Genomic DNA, 24,748 nt, shown 5'->3' with positions numbered 1-24,748 from the left:
ACATCAGTGTCCATGGGAGGGGAGCTTTTTGAGTGGAGTGACGTAGAGAGCAAGGTGTTGCACTGTTGTGGAAGTGCTAACTCAAGGCCTGAAGCAGTGATGGAGCAGCTGGTGGGAAGGTGGGGCCAACCCAGGGGAGCTCAGGTGCATGCAATGAATCTGATTGACCAGAAGGGCTGGAGCCAGGATCCACCCCTTCCCAGCCCTATTTAAGGGCTGGCAGTGGAGGTGAGGGTATCTTGTTGGAGATCCCTGTGTGAGGCTTTTTGAAGGTAAGCAGCTGCTATTCTTTATGTTATTGAATATGACTGTTGTGTTTGGGCAAATCTTTATTGCTGTAGCCTGGGACCTTGCTACTTTGCTGTTATTGCTGTGCTTTCTGTTACGTTGTATCCACCTACTGGTGGTGAAGTCAGTGTGGGGGAAGTAACGTGTAAAGTAGGTGCTGTGGGCTCTGTAGGGTACTTCTAAATCCTCATAACGGTCTTCCAAAGCACTCTGTTCTCTGAAGCATTGCAGTCTTTAACATAGCTTTACAGCAATGATGAGAACCTTATTCACAGAAATAGTACAACATAGAGGCATTGAGTTGACTGCTGTTTATAAACTTACTATAGTGGTAAGCCTAAACTAAATATCCTAGTGCAGAGTAAGGAATTTAAGCTGTGAGCACAGACAAATCTGACTAAAAATCCAGTTGAGATGGAAGTTTTGTCGAATTCTAGAAATCTGGAAGCTGGAACTGGTTTGTACCTTCACTAGAGGGCAGCACTCAATCACTTCAATGCTTTGTGTGTCTGTATAATAATATGAATGTAATGATCAGTTTTACTTGTGATAGCCTCATGACTAGGGTTTTGGTTGTAGTTCTCAACAGAAGTCAGTCTTTTTTAATCCTTTCTGTACTTCCCTGATAGGTTTAAGTAGTACGATGTAATCCACAAGACCATTAAATCTCTTTTTCTTGCAATTCTAATGACTTTTTTAAAAGGGTAGGCTTCAAAAATAGGAAGCAATATTGTCTTTTATCAGTCTCACTTAAGTAGCTGTTTGCTTTAGTACCATTGGATCTACTCCTAGTGGCTCTGCCCCTCTTCTCCCAGTGTGTCTTCTCTGCTCTTTTCCTATAAAGAAATAATCCTGAATCTAGCAACTTAAAGCTATGGAGCAAGTCATTAACAGGGCTAGAACTTGCACTCAGAATTATGGGATTCCTGGCCCTGTTAACAAGTCCAGCAGTTTCTGATGCTTGTCTCCACTGAGACTTGTCATCCAGCTGATTTCTGGTTGAGGTAAGAGGCTGAGAATGGAGCTGAATGGAAAAGATTTTTTCGAATAATGCCAGGAAGGAGAATTTAAACACTTTTAACAAATTCTGTGATGAAAGCTGCAAATATTAATCTCTATAATGAGTTGAGGAAGGGGAACGCTGAAGAACAAGAAGTTTTAACCTTTGCACTCGGTGTCGTCTTGCTATTGCAAGAATTGTGATTGTGTCTTCTGCAAAGCATAATTTGCAACTCCATCCAAAAGGGAGCAGTGAAGATTTGCCTTTTGAGAGATGAAGGAATCCTCAAGGTGGTTGTGTTGCTGTTTGTGAGGAATTACGAGCAATGGCACTTCCAGGTGCTGGCCAGATTCCTCACAGGTGATGCTATTGCAAGAAGTTGATGTACTGATGTGTTGCAATGGGATGCAATTACCACACCTGAGCTGTTTGTGCCACAGTTCTCATCTCACTTTAAAAAATGCAGCCTACTCCATTTGTTATGTGTTAATAGTACTTGTGCTTCTGACCTATTTAAAGCATTGGTATTTAATTCCTTTTTTTCCTAGCATGGCTTTTTTTTTTCCTGACATTGCTCAGCTGAAGTTCTTTTAATGAATTATTTCTCTGCTTTTCCTCTTCTGCCATTCTCCTTAGCAAAACAACTTTTATTGATGTGACCCATTAAATATTTATCACTGTAGCCTTTCCCCTTCAGGCTGTGATCTTGTGCAATTTTGCAAGCTAGAGGCAATTAGTCTTGTGCTTAGAAAGGAAATCTCCAAGAAAGAAAGCCTCTCTGGATGGTAGTAACACTGGTTACTTGAAAATTGATCAGCTTTGCTATTAACTGTCTTGAAACTGCTGTTTGCCTCTGTTCTCAGGGCTGGGTTTGGGGTGGAGGCGGTTCAGCAAAATCTTAATGGACTGAAATTTCTTTTTCTTGTCTCATCCAATGCTCAGGAGCGCTGTGCTGAGCTCCTGTCAGTCTTGGCCTTGTGGAGCTGTTGTAGTCCCTACATGATTTTTCCAGTTGAATGGAAAACTCTTGATTTGCCTCCTATGTTTAAGTGATGTGTGGGATCTGATCTCATAGTGAAAGGATAACTTTACAGGTGGCGAGGGATCAGGTAATAGACAGGTTATAGTACAGTCAAGCAGAGCTTTAACATTTCATGTAGTTAAACTTCCCATGCAGAACTGTGTGGTTTTGGAGTGTGAGTTGTTGAAGTTTATGAAAGCCTCTCTTCAAATCTGGGGTTTTAGCCAATAAATACTCTTTCCCATTGTAAGATGGGATTATCAATTTGATTGCTTTTTCCAGGTGCTATGGCTTCTGACTGATCCTTCTCAAGGGTTGTAAAGTTGTCACTCTCCTAACGTTCCTCAAGGTATTTAAATAAAAAACACGATGGGCATGGACCAGTGAATGTGCAAATGGTCAGAAATGAACCCTGGGTTTTGCTTCAAACTCACTCTGTGTGATTAATGTAATAGCAGGTCATGCTTACTGTCAGTACAATGTGCGCTTTATCTCCAAGCGAAGGAGATCTGCCTTTCAGCATCCTGAGTCTAACAGGGATAAATTATGGGAAGCTCTATTGCCTGCCTGCATGGAGGCCCAGGAGGACACAGGATGGCATTTAGCAAGTGACACGAGGCTTGTCTCAAGGAAGGGGGGTGACTGCAGGGGTGTAATGACATTCTGAGTTAGAATGGGGAGTTTAAGCTTAGTTCTTGATTCCCTGTCACTCCCCTGAAGCTGCACATTAGCCCATCTCATTACAAGTTTTGCTTTGCTCTGTTTTTCACGTGCACCTGCAGTTCCTGATGGTAGTGTGTCATTCCTTCTCCAATCTGCTCTTTCTGCCCATACTTAAAGTGACTCTGCTGATGAATACGGTACATAGATTGTGTGCACAGTTCTGTGAGAACAGACACTTGGTGCTTCCAGCTGATGTGCAGCTTTGGGAGGTTTGGCAGAGGTGCACACCAAGGCTCAGGTTGGTGCAGGAATGTCAGACTTGTGCAGAAATCCGTCGGTTCCTGTGGTCCTTCTGGGAGTCAGTGAGGAGGCAATCCAGGAGAATGGGGGAGTAGATGTAATGAAGCTGGCTGGAGCCATCTAAAAATAATTACCTTAGTTATAAATGTACATAAATATCCTCTCTCCATGTCTGATAATGCTCAAACTGCTTTTGAACAGAATTTTTATTTGTCTGAGGTCCTAAACATTTTGAGACCATCTGTCTTTTCTCTGTATGTGAGAAATTAAGTAAAGCCTTTAAGTGCTATGCAGCAAACTTCCCCCTACATCTCTGAGGTTTTTTTACACAAGGTGAAGGAGATCAGCTGCCTGCTTTCTTGTCAAGAAAGCAAATTCCAGAGATGTTGGAGGTATAACTTGGCCCCATAATCAGGATAGCAACATGTTGCTGAGTGCTGGGCTGCTCACTAAGTCCCAAAGATGCTCTGTGCCAGAGATAGAGCATGATGATCTCTGTAGCCCACATGGATGCTCTGCAGGAAATACAAGTAATAAAATTAAGAAGTGTTCAGTAATACAATGAGAATTAAACTTACTGCTAAACTATTTGATTAATTGTTGCACGCTTGGAGGACCTCAGTAAACCAATGTCTCATGAGGACTTGGAGTGCTGCGGGGGCTGGACTCCCTCCTGGCTCCTCACCGTGAGTTGCTCCATCTCTTCTGAGCTTTGCCTTTCCCTCATCTCTCCTCTGATTTTCCACGGTTTCTGGCCACCTCAGAGGAACCCCGCAGAAGAAACTGAAGTAAATCTGCAGCTCAGCCAGTGCTCTTAATCTAAATATGAGGCACATAATTGCTGGTAGTGCTCATAACAGTTTTAAATCTGTGGAAAGTTAGCCAGTGTTTTTAATGGAGCTACTTTGCAGCTAGATGATGTTCCTGATGAGCGTGTCATGGCTTCATTAGGATTCTCCCCTCCTCGTTTTCCTGCATTTTGTCAGCAAACGATTGATTGCTCTCAAGGATGTGGCTGGAGCTCCTGATTCATGTCTGCACTGCACCCATGGCTGCGGTCCCTCAGCTGAGTGCCTGTGCTGCTTCCACCCAAAGTCCTCTGGAAAGGGGCAGGGAAGAAAACTTGCAGAAAAATGTGTGTGTGTGTATATATATATATATATATATATATATATATATATATATATATATATATTAAGGCAATGATTTTGTATGCTTATGTATGGAGGTGGTGAAAATGATGAGATTGATATACTCCAGACAGTAACTTATCCTTCATTAACTTTATTAGGCAAAATTGCTTCAGACTCCATAAATACCAAATGGCAGACTTTGCACACAGTGCCAGCACAGCATTTATGAGCACCATTAACAGCGGAGAGCATGGCTGTGTGTGTGTGAGGTCACACTGAGCAACTCCATGTATTTATTTGCTGAATTCCTGGGGGGGGCTTTTGAACGAATTCAAGGGTCTTCGCACTGTGTTATCATGTGTATGAAGACCTCTTCTGAAGTGTTTACCTGGTGAAATACCAGTTGGCTGTGCTGGGTGTTGCTGTGTAGATGGGGGCTCATGGGTTGTAGTGGAAATGCTGAGTCAGGGCCTGTAGCAGTGATGAAGAACCTGGTGGGAAGGCAGGGCCAACCCAAGGGAGCTCAGCTGCATGCAGTGAACCTGATTTCCTGGAAGGGATGGAGCCAGGATCCTCCCCAGCCTCATGTAAGGGCTGGCAGTGGAGGTGAGGGGAGATCCCTGTGTACCTGAGGCTTTCCTAGGGTAAGTAGATTCTTGCCTTTGTTTCTGTGTCCGTGTCTGCTGCTCTCCTGCTCCTGATAGCATTTATTGCAAAGCTAAATCTTTTTGTGATAAATTTGGCCTCTTTTTCCACATCTCAGATCACTTTCTGAGATCTCTATTTTTAATATAACTAGCACAGGTAGGATAAAGGCAGACAGCGAGTTGCTGCACCCTGGGTGACACTGACAGCCTTTGATCAGCTCCTGTGGCTCAGGATGGTCGTTCTGATCTGGGCTGTTGCTTAAAGAAACAGCTTTTTAATTACCTGAGCTGGCACTCTGCTGCTTGTGAGGGGAAAACCTCCCAGCCTTCCCCAGTGATGCCCCTGTGGTGTCTCGAGACAGCGTTTTGGTTATGGCACAGAACCTGAAGTGTATTTAAATCCTAAGAATAGTCCCAAGAATGCGTATGTGTACCAAGAGTGGCTTGGATTTTTTCCAAAGTTTGTGCTAGGTTTAGTCTGTAACAGTGAGGCAGAGTGGTGATGTACTGGGAAGGGGTGGGAGGCCTCAGCATGGCTGTGGAGCGGACGGCTGCCTGCCTCCTTTTGCTCTTGCTCTGCCTCCTCCCTCCCCAGAAATCCAACTCTCCTTGCCACGCGTTCCTGTCCTTCCTTGTGGGAAGTCCCCTTGGCTTTGCCCGGATTGACTTCCCATGTATATTCTTATTGTGCTTAAAGATGGGATCTGCAGTGTGAAGTGATATCTCCTGCCCCAGAAGGTCTGCAGGGCTGTATTTTAGCAGAAATCAATCTGGTTCTGCTGTTTTTATTTCTTGTTCTGTCCTGCTGCTCAGCCCACTGTGAGTCTCCAAAGTTGTTTGAAGAGTGTGGAAGAGGGTTAAAAAAAGTAACAATCTCCCAAAACTTAAAATGAGCAGGTTTTGTGACCCAGCAGATTCATTCAGAGGGAATCAAGTGCTTCGTGGCAGAGGTAAGACATCTGATGAACAGCTCCAGTACAGAAGGGCAAATGATGTCAGCTTCATTTGGAAGTAATTGTTTTTGTACGTGGCTGGCATATAAACCATGGTAACCTGATGCTACTGCAGCCTGGCACTACAACGTGCTTTTTGCTACAAATAGTGCTGAACACAGATGTTTTGTTTTAGTATTCAAGCAGCAGCATTTCAACGGCACCTAATTAGCTTATAGATAGATACAGCCATTAGAGAGGAAAGTATTGTAAAGCAGAGATGTCTCTAAGTACTGCGCTGCAGCCCCCAAGTATTGGTGTGTTCCTGGGGCAGGTGTGTGGGGAATGGTTAGTGGCCCCAGAGCAGCCCAGGAGGTCGGTTCTCTGGGGGGGATTTCTGGTTGGTGGATGGAAAATAGTTGCTGTTTGCTGGCTGCCAAAGGAGCTCTCAGTTTCATGCTGTGCTTTACCAGGCTGGTATGCTTGTGTGAAAAAGCACTGATCAGCTGCTGCAGTGGAAGCTCTTGCCCAGAGAGACAAGATGCAAGAGGGCAGCAGGTGTTAAAATGTCTGTTTGTCCTCCATTTGCTCACTTTGTCTGCCTTTTAGCTTGTCATTTATGTATGTGTGGTGAAAGATGTGGGGCTGGGCATGGTGTTTCTGGGAGAGCCGTAAGGAGATGGCTGTAGGTACAGCTCATGTGACTGCCACTTTGCATTCAAGGCATCAGACCTTGTGTTGGTAAAGGTGTACTGCTGTTTTTAGCAAGTCTTGTCATCTGGGCCCAGTGGTATCAAACTAGGCTGAGCACCTGCTGCAGGGTGGATTCTGCAAGCTCTGCTGGAGCCAATGCACCCAGCAGGATGTCTGTGTTCCTCCATGTCGTAACCTTATCACAAACTGAAATGAATTCATCTTGCTTTCTCCTTCCTCAGACAGAGCTGATGAGGTCTCGCTTTTTCAAATAGGTTTTATTTGTAGGTGCAGAAACCTCTGGGGAGGCTGTGTTTGTTCTCCCACTTGAAGTCCCAGAGAGTGAGGAAGTACAGTGAAACAAAGAACACAACCCAGAGCTTTGCATTTGTGAAGCCTTGTGTTAATTAATGTGCTCTATTTAGGCACTTCCAGCATAACGTGGGCTTGTTGTTTTCTGTAGTGACTGCCCTGGCTGTGATTTTGTAGCCATGTGTGGTTTTTTTTTTTTTTTTTCTGCTATAGGGAAGGAATCATATTTTTACAGCAGCATAACCCATTTTTCCTTTATTGTAATTGTTTTGGAATAAGAAGTAATCATCCAGGACTGACCAACTTGCTCTACCACACGTTCTATTCTCAATTCTAGTAAATTGCTTTGAGAATTGAACAAAGCTCTGCTCAATCATGCAAGATATCCATTCTGAACAGCACCAGGCAAGTAAACCTACTTTAGCCTGTTGCAATCATCTTTAGTTCTACTTCTTAAAGATAAAACTTTAAGAGCATGATACCTAATGTGCAGAACTTATGAATTTTCATTCATTCAATAAGGAACTTAGTCTTCATGTCCCTCATTCAAATTTCCAGCCTTGGCAGGTATTTAACTTCTAATTTATTGCTAATAGACTCAGGCTTTGATGGAAACTTTCACTGGTGGATATCAGCATTCTGTGGTTATGACTGTAGCTGCCAAGCTCCAGCTGGGAGGGCCCTGTGCAAGGCTGGTGGGCAGCAGCACCACATGCCTCTGTCTCTCTGGGACATCCCCCTGCTTTCCTGTCTCAGATGCTGCCAGCCTGTGCCTACGTGAGTTAGGTGGTGGTTATCTGCTGTGTGCCTGCTCACGTGGGCAACCAATCCTATTGCTTGATGAGTTTGTGCTGTTAAGATGTCCAGAACTTGAGAACTTTGTGTGTTAGTGTAATGTTAAGCCTATGTAGATCAAACAACGGCTTGCAGTAGTATCTGTTGGCTGGAATCTAAGAGGTAAGTTCAACTTGAGTGTTTCACAGGGCTAGGCAGGGCATTTTTCCTATTCACGTAGGACCTTTTGTATCCAAGTTCTTTTGAAGAATTCTGATGAATAAAGAGTACTGTTTAATCACTGGTGCGCATCTCAGGGTTCAGCTTCACAAAGCAATGGGGCACGTGACAATGGAGGTTTTGTCTTCTGACTCTTCGTTGGTTTTATTTGCTGTTTTATGTCATAGTTATGTCTGAGATGAGATATGCAGGCTTAAGTGCCATACTGAATTCTTGTTCTGATGCACAGAGTGGCACATGGACTTTCCAATTTTATAGGAAGGAGAAAGAGCGATGAAAGCTTTTGTAGGAATAGTAAAAGGAACACCGAAGGTAGCTACTGCACACAGAAATGCTGCATTTGTCAGAAGTATTACCACGGTTCTTATCTTGTATGGAAGATGGGTAGTGACTGCTTGAAAGAAACCAACCATCTCCTGAGTAAGTGGTATTTATGGGCTTCTATAGACGTTCTGTTTTTTTTCTTCTTCTAAAGATAATAGAACAGTGGGAACAAAAATTAGGGCTTTGCCATCACTCATCTGTGACAAGCTAATAATGATAGAGCCTTTAAAAGGGCAGCACACCTGGGAGAACACGGGCATCTTCAGGGCCAGTGTAAATTCAGGTTAGTAAAACTAAATGTCATTAATGTTACCACTGTGAGGGTCTGCTAACACTCGACAGAGCACTGCTATGCCTTTTAGTTTCTTTTCTTTTGAAGGAATGAAATAAGGAAAAACGGGCCTGGTTTTTTTTTTTTTTTTTTTTTTTTTGTTATAAATAAACCCTTTAAAGATGGGTAAAAATGTGTTTATTAAAACCAAGTACTTTAAGGGTTGCCCTTTAAAATGGGCACTATCAGAGCCATTTAATGATGGAGGTAACAGATGCCTTCTGATGTGAAGCTCTGGGATGGCTCCACACACGGCAATGTTTTTGCACTCTAACATTGTGAACAACTGAAAGAAATCAATATTAGAAAAGGGGAAGACGCTGACGTTGTTTCAGCAAAGCAAATATTCTCCTAGAAGAGAATCCTGGGGGGGGTGGTGTGGTGCTGGGCCAGGCGCTGTGCCCCCAGCCCAGCTGTGCCCACCAGGCCCTGCTGGAAGGTGCTGCGCCTGCAGGAGGGCAGGATGTGCAGGGCTGGGAGATGTTAAGTAATCTCTAAATACTAATGTGTCAACAGCCAAATTGGGAGCTGTAAACAGAGTGTCATAATTTCCCTTTGGACTTTGGATAATGGGAAAATAGATCATAAAAACAATTGAATAAACTTCTAATGCTTTCAACTAATGCTTTTTGTTTCTTGCAATTAAAATTAATTGCACTGTTTTTCATCTGTGTAGAAAAATGGGCTGAATTGTTATGTGTTTGTTACTGCCAAGGACTTCTCTTTGTTTTTATGCTCTCCTAGGCAATACCCCTCTGCTTGGGGCAGGCCTTCAGAATGGTGCCTTTGTGGGGTGGTCCCAGCAGCACTGTCACACGAGGGGCTGCAGTAGGGCTCTGCCTGGTGCACTGTATTCAGGACTTCTTTTACTGTCCCTGCTAATCATGTTATTTTGGAACACATCACGTGTCTGGGTGCTGGATGCTGCTAATCCCACTTTGGTGTTTATGTTCTCTGATAAAAGTTATGTTATTGCACTTCAAATGTACTGAAGAAAAGCAGCTTATGATTTGTGCTGTCCTCATGAAGGGGTCCTCGTTGCTTTCTGGTTTAAACAGCGCTCATTGTCTGAACTGCTAATGTGTTCCTCATTTAGATATGGTAAGTCCTCTGGGCGCTGCACTGTCACTGTTGTAACTGGGCTTAGGGATTCACCTGTTGATCTCTGTTGTGCTGCTCTCTTTCTGGCTTCCTGCCGCTGTCTGGCTTTAAGACCCCAAGATTTCTCTTCCCTGGGGACACGGGGAGTGTGAGCCTGAGGAGGGTGGCCTTGGCTCTCATTCCAGCTGTCCATAGCCTCCAAAGCTTGTTCTCACACAGTGACTTTCTATTTAGAGCCCTTGATGATTTTGAGCTGTGGGGACCTTTCTGAGCTGGGCTTTGGTAGTTGATGTCTGCCCTGCATGCTCTGCAGTCTGTGTTCTTGATGTGCTGGGCAGCAGATGGGCAGATGCTCTTTGCCCTCTCTGGTTGTGCTGTGTGGAAGAGGGTATCACAAACCACTGTTAGAAGTCCATGGTTTTAAGTCAATTAAAAGTATGCTTTTAAAGTGGAGAAAAAATGATGCAGTTTTAAGGAAGTAGTGCAGCTGGCTGGAACCTGAAGGCTGTGCGCCCCTGCTCATCTCTATAGGGAGAGTTGTCTGGGAGAGACCACAGAAGTGAGGAGGGAAGTCTGCGTGTGGTCATTGCCCTTCCTCGGCAGTTGGCCTAACAGTAGGCTGAGTTCCCTTGTGGCTGTGGGGCAGGTGAGGGAGGGCGAACCTGAGGAACTACTGCTGTCCTGTTTTGTGCTGGGTAGGGCGGTGCTGACCTCAGCCAGAGGCCAAGCTCTGCCTCTGTGGTCTTGCGTTACTGAGGAAGCACTGCTGGAAGATGCTGGAGGAGAGAGAAATTGGGTGTGGGGGCTGGGGGAGCTGGCTGAGCTTTTTGCTGGGATGTTGCAGTCCTGTGTGATCCCTTGTGGCTCAAGGAATGCAAAAACACTGTTTTCCAAAATGGATTTGTTTAATGCTGAGGAGAACTGGTTTATGCGGCCACAAGATGGCAATCGCAGAGCAAACTTGTGATGCCTCTCTGCAGAGCCTGATGGAAATGAGTGCTGCACTCCTTGAACTGCAGATGCCTATAAAATAAAAAATAGCATTGCAGGTGAGAAGGGTGCTGTGCAATGGATATGTAAGATGTGCGTGTGTTTATTTAAATGGTATTTCTTCTCTAAGCCCCTCAAATACACAGTGCCTTTTGTAAATGTCTTTCACTGATTCATGCAGTCACCAGGGATAAACTCTTCCTGCTTTCTCTTGGTCACTTTAGGACTTGGGCAGATGGAATATCTGTGTGTGTGTGATGATTCTGCCTGGCTGTAGCTGCTTTAAAGCTGTTTAATAGTGGCCTTTTTATTTCAGCCTTTTCAGCAGAAGCTGCACAAATCATTTGGTTACTTTCATACTTCAGTCCCAAAGGGAAAAAAATCACTGTAAAAAATTGGTTTGGAACGTTTCCTGTTAAACTGTTTTCATGGGTCGGAGGCATGACGTGAAATATTCCTACAGAGAAAATAACAAATTCTGCAGTATGTCACTGCTATGGGCTCTGCTCTCACATTCTGTGAATTAGTTCCTATCCTTTTTCCCCTGTTATTGCTGTGAGAATGGAGACGGATCCAGGTTGGCTGAGGTGCCGTGTGCTGGTTTTGATGAAACTATTACAGGAACAGCAGTTCACATTAGCCCCTTCTGTGGGGATTTGAGTGGAGGACTTGCACCACGTGATCACTGCATTAAAACAACTCCTTTTTGCATCTGCTTCTCTCAGTCTGCAAAGGCCAGGTATCATCTGGTGTGAGAAAGGAACGTTGATAGGTGGTACCTTCTGAGGGGTCCCTTGGAGCCCTGATGCCATCCTGTTGAAATCTAAATCAACCAAAAATTAGCAGTGTAATAAACAGCGGCAACCCAAGCAAGTATCAGTTATGTAAGTATTGTGTTTCTTTAAATAAATGTAATCTGAACTCTAGGAAGCCTGAATATGGGAGTGATAATGCCAGTGTTTCCATCCAATCCTACTGATATCTCCTATCTAACTAGTTATGAGGCCATGTAGGATAGGAATCAAGGCACAGTAAGCATGAAGGTCTTGAAAGAATTAACTTTTTCTTGACTGCAATATGGCAGGTATGGGAAGACAAGATCTTTGTCTTTTGCTTCCTTGTTTTGATTGAACAGAGTTACAGAAGTGAGTTATTGCCTTAAATCCTCTCTGCTCTGTGGGATCCAAGCTGTAAACAAGGTAGAGTGAAAAGTGCAGATAAAATCTGAATGCTGAACACACTTGATCTGTATCTTTCACTGTAGCTGCTACTCGGAGCACATCTCTATTTTGCTTTGTTTTTGACATTGAGTGGAATATGGCTCATGCTCCCTAATAGAGCTGGCACAATTTCAGGTTGACATGGCTGTCCTGGCAGTGTCAAGTCTAGCTTGAGCCATCAAGGCACAGTGGCTCGTTACATACTTGTTTTTATCATCTCCTGCTTTATTCTGTTGGAAGCTTACAGCAGAGGTTAAAAAACATCATCTGCATTGGGACTCCTCTCCAGCTGCTACGGGCTCATTTTCTCTCTGACCCTTTATGGTACTAAAGCCAGCCTGCTTCGTCTGTCACTGGCTTGAAAGGAAGCCTGCTCCCTAGACATGCTACATCATTTATTCCTGTTTTTCTTTTTGATCCAACAGACTTGAAATATGTTCTATTTCCCATTAACAGGGTTCCACCAGATGCACAGAAAGGGTAGGGACCTTCTGACGTCAGAGTAACACCAAACCTCTGCAGGGCTATCAGATTTTTTTTCTGCACTGTGACACTGACTAAAAAACAATCTGCAGCTTTGTAAAGAGAAAATGTACTGCCAGATGCTTTAACTAAGATGGTTGCTTGTTAGTTCTGTTGGTTTATCTTCTCAAAGTATTTTATTGTGAGCATTCTGTAATTATGTCTGTGCATGGTGAGCAGAGTGGTGTGTACACTCTTTTGGGCCAAAGCCTTACTTTGTAAGTTCCCAGTTTGAAGCTGATGAGAAGAGAAGCCTGAGGCTCATGCAGAATAGCAAGCTTAGACATTACAGTAAGAATGACAATAAGCATGGCTATAAAAGAGACTTTAAATCAGCAGTCCTTCTCTTTCTTCCCCCTCCCTGAGAACGTTTTGTTTCCTCAGTCTTCTGCCAGTACTGCTTTTAGGTGCACTTAAGGACTTCAGTTCTTCTGCTTGTCCAATTACAATATACATTAAACTTTGTCTGAGAGGTCCATTGGTTCTCATGGCTTCACCATAAGGACTTATATTTGTAATAACAATAGCAGTTCCCTTGAGGATCCTTTTAAATAGAAAATTGGCCCAAATCATTGGAGTTGGCTTCAGAAATTGCACCTGTTTTTCTGCATGACTTTAGATAGCGTCTTTCATTATGCATTGTATGGTCTGGGTTCACACGAGGCTGAGCAGCTTCCTGAATCTTGTAAGCATGGTAGTCACTAAAGCCAACAGTATATAGATGTGCATGCAATGAGATTGATTTTCCAAGTCACCAGTAAGGAAACAATCAAACTTGCTTTCAAAATGTTTCTGTGCAGAAGACGATATGTGGCAGTGGCTGGGCTTTCCATTCCTTCCTGCTTGCTAAGTGGGTTTTATTTGTATACAGGGTAAAGCTGAGGAGAAAGGGAGGTCTTTTCTGAAGGCATTAGTTCTTCCCTGTGTGAAACAGGTCCTCAGAAGACTAAAAACAGGCTATGGAAGGATTAGACTCATGCTTAGTCTTTTTTCACTATGGTTTTGTGACCTTGTGTGTGTCATGTCAGCCAGTGGTGCAATAGCTGGTCCTCAGCAAGAAGGGAATAAGCTTTCCTTTCCCAAGAGGAAAGTGTCACGTTCCATCCATCAGTACGGAGGAACCGTTACTGCTGTTTTTACACGGACAGCAGATAGCAGCACAGGGCTTGGTGCTGTAACTCAGTTCATCGCTGTGCTGCCAGCTGCCTCAGTGAACAGAAGGGAGAGATCCTGGGACTGCATCTGCCCACATCCTGTTAAACTATGTTGTGTCCAGCCAAGCACCAGAACTCTGCCAGTACGGAACTCCTGTGGCACATCTTTAGCTGGGGAATCTCATCTCAGTGAGGGACTGATGCCTTATTTCTGGTGCACAGAATACTTACTGCTCTGTTGCTGAGAGCACACAAGTTGGACTTTGAAGCCATTCCCAGTGTCTTGGTAGAGTTAGAACTCTAAAAACCTAAACCTGCTGGTTGTGGTAATGACAGTAAATGCTGAGGACTGTGATGCTGTTAGACGAGTAATCGCATAGTTTGCATTTCCTGTGAGTGTCTCTTAGGGGACCTCGAGGCACCTTAATGATGCCTTTAGCATAGTTGTATTAGGGGTTATTAAGTGCACTCTTTCCTGTTACAGGAGTGAGGCCCAAAGTGGTTAAGAAATCTGACCAGTGGTGCTGGGAGAATCTACTGAGCTGTGAAAGCTGCTCTCCAGGTCTTGATCCCGTTTCTGTCCCCTAATCTGAAGCCCACATTTGAGCTTGAGTTGCAAAAATAACTACAGCAGCTTATCGGCACGGAGGTCTGCAGCTTCACTGGTACTTCTGCCAATGTTGGTGCTCAGTCTCATAGATAGAAATGCTGGAAAAACACTTTCATTTTTTTTTTTACCTGCAGTAAGGATGCATTGTGTCTGTGGAGTTGATGCAGCTTGTAACTGCGATCCTCTGCTGGAAGAAATCTAAAGGGAGAATGGTGTATTACATCAGGATCTGATTAACTTTTAATTGGGAAATGATAAGAGTAGAAGATTTCCCCGAATAAATATGTAAGTGTCCATTGAAACACTTCTTAAAGAGAATTCTAATTCAAGCATTGTTAATAGTCTACAGCATGTAACATGCTATTAGTCACTCAATAAATGATGATTAAAAAGTATGGCAAAGTCAACACCTTGTATGAAGGTTAGAATTTATTCTGCTTGGTAGAGGAACAGGGATGAAAACAGAAAGGAATCCCTTTCTCTTGACTGAAAGCATAAGGAAAACACCCTGTTCTTGGCTGTTCTCTCTCTATTGCAGTTCTCTGTGTGTTGAGGCAGTAAAGGCTGGTGAGCTTTAGCACAGTTCCCATCTTCTCTGCATGCTGTGGCGTCTCTGTACCTCCCTGCAGTTCCCTTTTTTTAACTGCCAAGGAATAACCACAACAGCATTTATATTAATATCTAAATATTACAATGTGTTTATACATTTTTTAATATACAAATGTGTTTGTATGTTATACTTATTATAATTATAAAATATAGGAATAATGTGAACTGTGACCAGATCTTCAAAGCAGTTAGGAAGCATCAGGAGTGGTGGTTCCCCTGCTGCATGCTGTGCTGCTGTTATCCCCTGAGCACAGCAAATATTGGAATGAAAATGAGAATTGTCCAGCTGAGAGCACCTGCTGGACTTCACTCATGAGAGGGCTCTGTCCTTAATGCATCTGGTTCTGCCCATGCTGGGCTTGCTGTAAACTCCATCAGAGCTGAGCCTTCTGTGTTTCTAATTCATTTACTTAGTTGATTTGTGTGTGTGTATGTGTGTGTGACAACAATTATAAGCCTCTTTAATAGACAGAGATGTGAGCTTTTCTTTAGGGGCTTCCTGAGTGGTTGCTGCTGTTTGGTGTTTATATACGGTATCATCATAAAACACAAATAGACCATTTTGAAAGCTTTTATAATGCTGGGAAATGAGTTGGCAGGATTTCACATAATGATCTTTTATTAGACAACTGGATCTGTGGGGGGGAAATAATTCAGGAGTTCACATGCATTGGCAAGGTCCTGGAAAGAAGGTGATGTTAGCACTTCGGCATCAGGTAATCCTAAATGCCACAGGCAGGTCCCTGTGTAAGGGCTTTTCTTGCTCTATGTTGCTCTCCTCAGGGATCTTTAGCTGGGATGAAGGCGGCCAGGAGCAGCAGATCAGTGTGAAGGAAAGCTGTGTGAGTTCCCTGTTTGGCCCATGCAGTGTGCCTCTTCGTGAAGTGCGTGAAATTGTTTCCCTTGCAATTGGGGCAAGACACTGGTAATGAAGTTTTGTGTATCCCAAAATCCAATTTTTTTTGTTCCTAATTTACAGGCATCAAGGCTGTGTGCATCCGTATTGTTCTTTTCAGAACTTGATTTTTCCTGTAACGTGGGAATACAAGAGCGCAAGGAAGCTGCACGGGCAGAGCTGGGTGCAGTGAGACTGCCACAGTTAAGGAGGCAGAAATACAGAAGCTGTAGCACACAGACCTTGCTGTTTTAACCTGTCATGGCAGAGTTCTGAAGTGCTCACTGAGGACTCACAAAAAAACATTGATACACTTCTTGTTGAGAAAGTACATCACATTATAAATGTATTTCCTCCTTCCTAGCCCATCCTGCTCTTTGCACTCTTGGGTTAGCAGACAAAGCAAAAACCAAAACAACGGGAACACCACCAAAATAAACCCAACAAATAAAACTCAAGCCTGCTTGCAAGGTTTTAGCTACAAATTCTTGGTATTACCAAGATACTTTGAATTCATCTTGTTGCTCTCTGTGCGCTCTTTATATGGTAGCATCAAAGTACTTCTTATTTTGTGAGCAGCGTGGCTTCTGTTATTTTGCAACCTAAGTTCTTGCAGTTCTTATCACGTTGCCTGCTTACACTGGACATTGCTGAGTATTGGCATATGATGCACTTCAATACAGAGAGTTAATGCATGAAAGGGTAAATGCTTTGTTTTACTGGTCCTCAGTTTTGATCAAGACTTGAGGCTAAAATTAAACCAAAAAGGGTATTTATCCATGAATCTGAGAGGCAGGAAATAATGCTTAAATCAGAATAGCTCTGGAAATGTGTGCCCAGGACCCGTCTTCTGTATTCATAACCTGCCACTGCCCTGAAGGGATTTATTAAAATTCAAAGCATGCTGATCCCAGGCTGTTGGATTTCAAACATGAAATTGGGACCTGGCTTTGATTTTATTTATTTATTTTTGTATGTGTGTATGTATAATGTATACATATATTTAAAAAAAAATTGTATGTGTAAATACAAAGCCCCTGCATTAAAATGGAGATTGCTCTGTGAAGATGTTCATAAGCTGCTTACAGTAGAATAGTGGACTTGATAAAGAAATAACGAATCTGGAAAACAAGGACCAACCAGTATTTGAATTGGTTTTCTTCAGAACTTTACAGTGTATGAAAAAAACGTAATTATATTCAGTTGCTATAGCTGGTTTTGCATAATGAGGCCCTCCTTCTCATAGCTGCTAATATTCCCTGAATTGATGGAACGTCAAATGCTTGAAGCTCTAAAATGGACTAGAGCTCTTACCTGCATTGGGAAAACCAGAGGGCAAAAATCTAGATGGCCTGGATTGTGTGCATTGATTTCCATGGATTTATTATTTCCTCCCTTAGATATGACTGTTGCTAAAAAGGTTTGGAAAACATTCAGTTCTTCTGGTCCTAATCTGGCACTTGGTTTTGTTTTCTGCTCTTTTAAGTTAAATTTATGAAGACTCTTTCTGAGTTGGAGTTATATGGCTCTCTTTTATGGTAATTGCAAAATATTAGTGAAAAATAGTGCCAGAGGGATCTGCTCTTTGCAATAGGCTGGACAGATCAAACAAGTTGTTATTAAAAACAGATTCCTGACTGATAATATCCAGCATCTGGGAGCAGTGATTGCAGATACAAAATTGGTTTCACCAGGGGAGGTGGTTGTGGTGTTTGATGTTGAAATAGCCTTTGATAGAATAGGAAGATGAGCTGTTTACTGCAGATAGAATTCTGTGAATTTCTTGCACGAATCCATTAAAACTCTCCGTTTTATCCTGGGGGCAGTGGTGATAAGCCAGTATTTTCCAATATCATTTCTAATCATGAATGGGGAAGGTTAGGTAAACAAGTATTTCCCTTCCTCATCATTGCATTTCCTTGCTTATTACTGAGCGTTGGCAGAGTAGAACAGTCACCAGATTAATGATGCTTAAATGGATTTTTCTTTGTACAAGTTTTTTTTTTTTTTTAAGCGTGGAGTACTTAGTGCTATCAGCAGATGTTGAACAAAATCACTGTGACTTATCCTTGTTTTCTAAGCTGCCAAAAGATCTGGTAGAAGAGGGTGAGAATGGAGAGGATTTTAGCATCCCCTAGCCCTGAGACAATTATCCTTTTCCACTGGTGACTACGCTGAACTGCCTCTATGTGTTTGCTTTGCTTTTGGATGACAAATATAATGGCTGGAAAAAGATGTGAATACTTTGTGTGTTTCTGAAGCTGTATTTTTGTAATTAGTGCAACTTTGATGGAGTTGAACTTTTCCAGAGACAAAAGGTTAATAAATGTTCCCCAAGAATATGCTGAAGTAGGGCAACCAAACATGAGCATGCACTTGGATCATATCGCTGTGCTTAGAATTTCATTCTGTGCAAGAATTCAGCAGGATTTTTTACCCTTATTCTCACAGGTACTACAGTTATCAGACTTTAGATAGAAATAGAATGAATCCACAAAATGCTTCCTGCCCAAATTCTGATCAACCATCAGCTCAGCCATGTACAGCGTGGTAGAGAGGAAGGCAGACTGAGGCCAGGACTAGGCTGTCTCTGGTCTGGGTCACAGCAGCAGAATGTTTAGCTTCACTAAGCCTCGTGTGAGTTTAATGAGTAGACCGCATAGCATGGCTGGGTTGTGAGGCATGTGAAGTTGGTTCTCAAGCATGGAACTATGATAAATATTTGAAATAGTAATAGGCAATTTAACATATTAGTGGACAGTAGTTTGAATTTTCCTCAACAAGATTTTTCTTGTTCTAAGTTCTTTCTTAGCAAATAATGGTAAAACGTACGTTTCTAACCCTATTACCTTAGTGATTCCTGGTTCATATAAGTGTAAAGAATTTATGAGCAACAGAGGATGCAATATTCTGAGCCTGAGACCTTCTGCTCTCTTTCTCCTTTCTCATTAGCAGCAGCAGGCTCTCTAGAGCATCCCATAGATGTGCCGACTGTAGCTGCTCCTATGTGGGAAGGCCTCATGCTGCAGTGTGACAGACCTCCAGAGGGAAAAGACACTTAGCGTCTGTATGCGGTGGTTTTTCACAGATCAGCGTGCATCTGAATGTGATGCTCTTTCATCACCTTTTTTATTAAAAATGGTAATAGTCAAGGAGGAATGTCAGGTTGTGTTTTCTGACAATTTACAAAAAAGGAAGTACGGATGTGAGGTTTCAGAGCGCTTCTCTTTTACACTTCTTCACGTATAACTGAAGGAAAAAAAAAGCTGTGATTGCTCTGCGTTTTTGCTTCCTTTCTGAATGACTTGCTAAGGCAATTTCAGAGAAACTTCATTTTAGGTGAAATTTAAATTCTAATGCGCAGTGTGTGGATGTAAGTGAAGTAAATGAAATTGGCAGCATTTCTGTACAGAAAATAAAACCTACTGTTGCCCTAGAAAATTAGTGTTCTATTAGTGTTACGTAAATACTGGGAAGTACTGCTAAAGACAGAATAATGCTGGGTTTCAAAGCAAGCTCTTGTTTGAAGTTTCTATGTTCTGTGGCTGGCTTTTCCAGACCTTGTCTTTCTGTCAGACCTCCTGAGAGAGAGGTGCAGTGGAAGAGAAGGAGTTTTGCTCAGAACCTTACTTCTGAACCAGCCATGATAAATAAGCTGAAAGATTCACATCAACCTTTCTGAAATTGCTAGTAATCCTTCCTGTTGATGAACTTGGAAGCAATGTGGAAATTTTGCAGTTACTGTTGAATAATAATTTAAAAATAACTGAGGTTCAGCAGGCTTAAAATTTTTAGGAAAAAAATCATATGAGAAAATACTCAGTGAGAATATGAGTTCCCTTTGTGCACCGTGCTGCAGCTGCAGTGGCAGGGACAGGGATGGGGCTCCTGGCTGCTGGGTGACTGCTGGAAAAGGTTCTTCATCTTCACATTTGTACAGTTTGTTGTTTTTCCACCTTTTGTGGTAGGAAATGGCTGAAGAGCACAGTACGCTACATGGTGTTTAAATGTGAAATGTATTGAAATGCTTCGGGGCTTGGATGCTGCAGGGCTCATGCATAGCAGAGACTTGCAGGTGCTGCACAAGAGTCTCACAGGGGTGCCATTTTCTTTCTTTGTGGTGGAAAACTGGGGGAATTGAACTGTTGCAATGCAGGAATGTAACGTCTCTGTCACAGAAAGAACTTGTGTTTCCTCATCTACCAACTAAAATGCAATAACTCCAGCATAACTTCAGAACTGGGAAGCACTCAGAAGTGATGCCTCTGCAGGGGCACTGCCCTGAGCAGAGACCTGCACCAGCGCTGCCCTGACTCCTGGTCTCCATGCAGCCCCTTCCGAGTGCAGCCAGTGCGGGGGTGCTGACAAAATGGCGCCCAGGCTGGAGGCCGTCTTGCTGCACTCGGACTGACTGAGCAGGGCCTGGCTTTGTGTGTGCAGCTTTGGAAAAAAAAATAACAGCTAGGGTATTTTCTCAAGTAGTTTGGGGGCAGGAGAATGATCCTTTTGGTTGCTTTTTGATGCTTCTCATGCAGTTTGCCTCCCCCTGATTGCCACTGGGACTGAACCTTTTCCCGCCACAAACTGCAGCGTCCTCAGCTGTGTGGGGAGGATTTGTCACCTCACGGCAGAGCAAAATCCATGCTCAGTCCTCCCCTGAATATTATAGATGGAAAGAGGAAGCCTGTCAGGATGGTGAGGCTATTCTTAAACCACAAAAATCGCTCTGTAGAAAGCAGTTTTCCGGAACTTTCCTTAGAGACACATGGAGGGACTGTGCTTCCTGGTCCGGCCCCGTCTGCAGCAGAAAGGTAGGCTGTGTTTGTGCATACATAGTTGTGCTTAAATACAGAAATATGTGGTTTTTGGTCAGCTCTTGATATTCACATTGAAAATAGCCACGTGGCTGCTGCTCAGCAGCTTGCAAAGCTCAAGGAGAGGCTGTGAGGAGCTGTGGGGCTGGAGGCGTTGCCAAGCAACAGCAGCCTCCCATGGCTGGACCTCCTGGGGGCTGTGGATGAGGCTCTTAAAAATGTACATTTAAGACCATAGAATCATTTGAGTTGGAAGGGAACTTTAAAGAACATCTGGTCCAACTCCTCAACAATGAGCAGGGAGACCCACACCTTGATCAGGAGCTCAGGGCCCATCCAGTCTGACCTTGGGTGTCTCTGACTGGGCTTCCATCACCTTTCCCAGCAGCCTGTGCCAGTGCCTCACCACCCTCAGTGTAAACAGCTTCTTCCTCACGTCTGACCTAAGGTGTGTGTATGTACTCATATGTCATGTATGTATGCTTCTGGCTCACTGCTGCGTAAGGTGCATTACTCTATTATTCTAAAGGAATTTAAGTGCTGTTTTGCTGCGTGCTCTCTTTGTTTTATGCAAAAACAAAACAAAAAAAACAAACCAACCTTGGTATTTGGCAGCTCTTTCTGTTGGGTGCCAAATGCGGAGGTTTGGCTTTACAGATTGTATTGATATTTTTCACCCAGCTCTGCAGCTGTGCATGCTAAAAATATCTTTGGAAATAATTCAGCTAGGAAAAACCATTAACTACATAAAAGGATGTTATTTATTTCTAGGGTTTGAATTGCTGTTAAATTTCACCCCTTTCTGTTTTTCTTTCAAATATGCATTGAGTGCTCTGTATAATGTTGACAAGCATCTGGATGCCGTCAGCTAATGAGTCCTAGACAATGGTGTGTTGGTCTCCTCAGACTATATGGGATGGTGTAGTTACTGAGGTAGAAGAAATTTCTCAGAAAATAGGGAGAGCTGCCATGACAAGGATCATCCCTGCTTTATTAACAGTCTGAGTTTTATTAACAGTCTGAGTTAGACCTTTCTGTACGTGAGCTTTCCTTTCCCATATTCCAAGCGTGTGCTTTCATGGCCTTCCTGCCTTGTTCCTGCGTGGGCTCCAATCCTGTGTCTGTTCCTATAGCCTGTAGCAGCAGTAACGTTGTTTTTGCTGGGAACCATCTTGTGAGCTCTAATTTTCATCTGCCTAAGTGTGGAACTTCTTTTTTTCTTCTAAGAAATGTGTGGAAGTGAAATATTTTCTGCTCTGGGCCAAGGCTTCCAGCAGAAAAAAAAAAAAAAGGGATGTATGTGGTGGCAAGAAGGTTTGACTGAAGTGTACCTGTTCAGTCAGAACCCTTTGTGACAGACTATTAGACAAAGCAATGGTAGAAATACAAACTTGCCAGGAGAATATCCTTCTGCTTTCTGAATGTCTTGTGATATCTTTAGTGAATTGACTTTCTTAAACAAGAACCATCGGGAAGGTGAGAAGATGGAATCTAAGGTTTTCCCCAAATTTTTGTTTTTGCTGTTGGGCAGCTTTTCCTCAGCTATTGACTGTAGAGTTCAGGTGGGTTTTCAGTGCAGAATAAAGAATCAAAAAGAGAACTCACTACAGAAGTGCAACAACTAGATGGATTCTATAAACTTCTGACTAGATTTCTATTGTAAGTGAGGAATGACCAATACACAGCCTAGGTCCTAACTCCATTCAGCTTCAGTCTCAAATTCAGTCTTAGATTTGCAGAAGAAAGCTCTGCTTTGTTACATCAGTAATTCCTGCTGATCTGTCGCAGGATGTGTGCCTGTGTGAAATAGGGCAGGACTGAAGCTCTGAAGCTTTTGAGGTTTCCCTTTACTTCGGTAAGTATTTCTGGTCCTCTGCCTACCTTAGAATTGGACTTTAAATGTCAGATTTTTTGATCACATTTAAAAAGGTGACTCATTTTGAATGCTTTATTGTATGTTGGGCTGGGAAGGACAGATAATGGAGTTTTGATAACAAAACAGCAGAAAGTAGGAGCGATCTCATTATTGCATGAGCTGGAAAGTTAACATATTTATTAAAGTTCTGACAATTGTGGCAGTCATCCTTGCCTGTAAATGTCAGAGCATTATAAACTTCCATAGCTTTCTTCTTGTTTTTCAGACTCTTGTCAATCATCATAATTATTATGTAAATCGGCACAAACACTCATTATTTCTCTGCTGTATTGTTTTTAACTTTAATGTGATGGAAACTGATTTTCATTCTAGGAATATTTGACAACTACTTGCTACTCGATAGAATGCTGATGACAGCACTGGCTTCAAATCCTGGACACTGGTCTAATTGCCCGGCTCCGTCAGCCCTGCCCAGCTTTATTGCTGTTACTGCACATGGATTTTTACAAAATATTGTGATTAGGATAGTACGGAAACTTATATGTAGAAATCTGTTTTGCATCGTGCTCTGATTGCGTTTTTCTAATCCATATGCATAATATCTAACCTGAACTGTATGAACACCTTCTGCAGTAGCATGTTTCAAAACAAATTCTGGTGATGCTGAGGCTTCCCCAGCAGCTTACAGCTGCAGAACAGATACAATCCTTGAAGACTCTCACTGAAAGCTTTTCCCCCAGAAGAGGATAATAGTTCAACTTTTCAAATTTGTAAGATTCTTTTTAATTACTTTGTTGATAGTGCATCTAAAACTTTAAATTAATTAGTTTCTAAATCCTTGATTTTTTTTTTTTTTTTTTCTTGATTGAAGTTGGTGGAGATGCAACTACATACTTCAGTGAATGTAAGGACTGTAGAGGAGGCCATGGTGCTCTGCTGGGACAGTTCTGTATGTCATATCTGTCATTTAAAAGTTTCCCAGTAAATATGTTTTTCCATATTTATTCTGGCAAAATCCAACTGGAAAGGATGTCTTGAATTGGCACTGTGTCTTTATTTTCAAAGTCCTACTGATATTTGCATCCAAAAAGGCAGCATTAATTCACTAAAAATTACTTATAACAGATAAATCCTTTCTACTGTTTAGGCTGGTCTCTTGTGCACTCAGATGTGTGGAGTTCCTTGGAGCAATTTTCTCCTTTCTCATTGTAACATGTCTGCTTCAGTCTGGCTGTGCGAAGTAAATAAGGAAGTCTTGAGCTTTTTAAGTGCTGAAGTTCTGTAGTTCACAGTTTTCCGTATTTAAATATATGTACCAATCGCTAATTTTCATGTAACAGCTGAAGTGATTAAATAATTTGATTAGGCACACAACTTGATTAAGGAAAGCTGAATTTTTCATCAAGAGTACGAATTATAAAATACGTAGTCCAAAGCAGTTGAGTGCATTTAAAACATAAAAGAAGTCTGAATAGCTGAGATGTTATTTACTGGCTTTCCCGTCTTATGAGAATTGAATCACTTTGGGGTGAGAATTTTCTTATTAGCCATATGCTATTGAAAATCTGGCAGCATCCCTTTACTGAAGCCAGCAGCAAAGGTTTTCTGGTTGTCTGCGGGTTCAGAATTTCACTGACAGGCCATAAATGCTCAGGAAGGTTTCTCCAACCAGATCCAAATGTGATGAAAAGTAATCAGCAATTTGTCCCTGAACACAAACTTAGGAATTCCTGCTTTTTGGGACTTACTGGTAACATAGTTCAGCCTTATATTATCATGTAACTGTAGGGCATCCCATGCATGCATTTACAGAGTATGTATTTGCTGGAAGAGTTAGAATAATTATTGCATTTCTGTCAGGACTCCTTGCAGGGATCTTGCAGTCGGGGTGGATGAATTGGGCACTGTGGATGCTCTTGTGTGCCTTTATGTCAAAGTGTAAGCGTGATTTGGAGTTGACAATAAACGTTCCCTGTCTCGTGCTGGAGGAGTTTCAGTATGGAGCTGTGTTGTAGAGGTACCTAGGTGTGCCAGGGCCATTTTTAATAGCTGATGTACCTTGAATATTACATTCCCAGCGTTTTTCCTTCTGTTCACCAGACTCTATTCTGAGTGGTACAAAGCAATGACACTGAGGGTGCCACGTGCTGCTCTTACTGAACATATCTTTGTTCGTTCTTTGTTTTAAGGCTGCTCAGTCCTAGAGTAGGCAAATCCAGATCTGAATAAACTCTGCAGTGGAAACATACCCAACAAGCCAAGCTCCTTATGCCTAATTAGGTAACTGATACTGCTACGT

At 42.6% G+C, this 24,748-nt stretch overlaps 1 long non-coding RNA gene across 1 annotated transcript; it reads left to right on the top strand.

Annotated features, from left to right (window-relative positions):
* The first annotated feature begins 248 nt into the window (after positions 1-248).
* LOC122176576 lies at positions 249-23,284 on the top strand. The gene is made up of 3 exons (XR_006177774.1): positions 249-272; positions 22,362-22,428; positions 22,822-23,284. It is a non-coding gene; the product is annotated as an uncharacterized LOC122176576 (long non-coding RNA).
* The last annotated feature ends 1,464 nt before the right edge of the window (positions 23,285-24,748 follow it).

Source organism: Lagopus leucura, unplaced genomic scaffold (genome assembly GCF_019238085.1).
Source record: "Lagopus leucura isolate 7727_CA_CO unplaced genomic scaffold, USGS_WTPT01 Super-Scaffold_797, whole genome shotgun sequence".
Lineage (NCBI taxonomy): Eukaryota > Metazoa > Chordata > Aves > Galliformes > Phasianidae > Lagopus > Lagopus leucura.
Note: the sequence above shows the minus strand (reverse complement) of the source record. Positions and strands in the feature narration are given on the sequence as shown.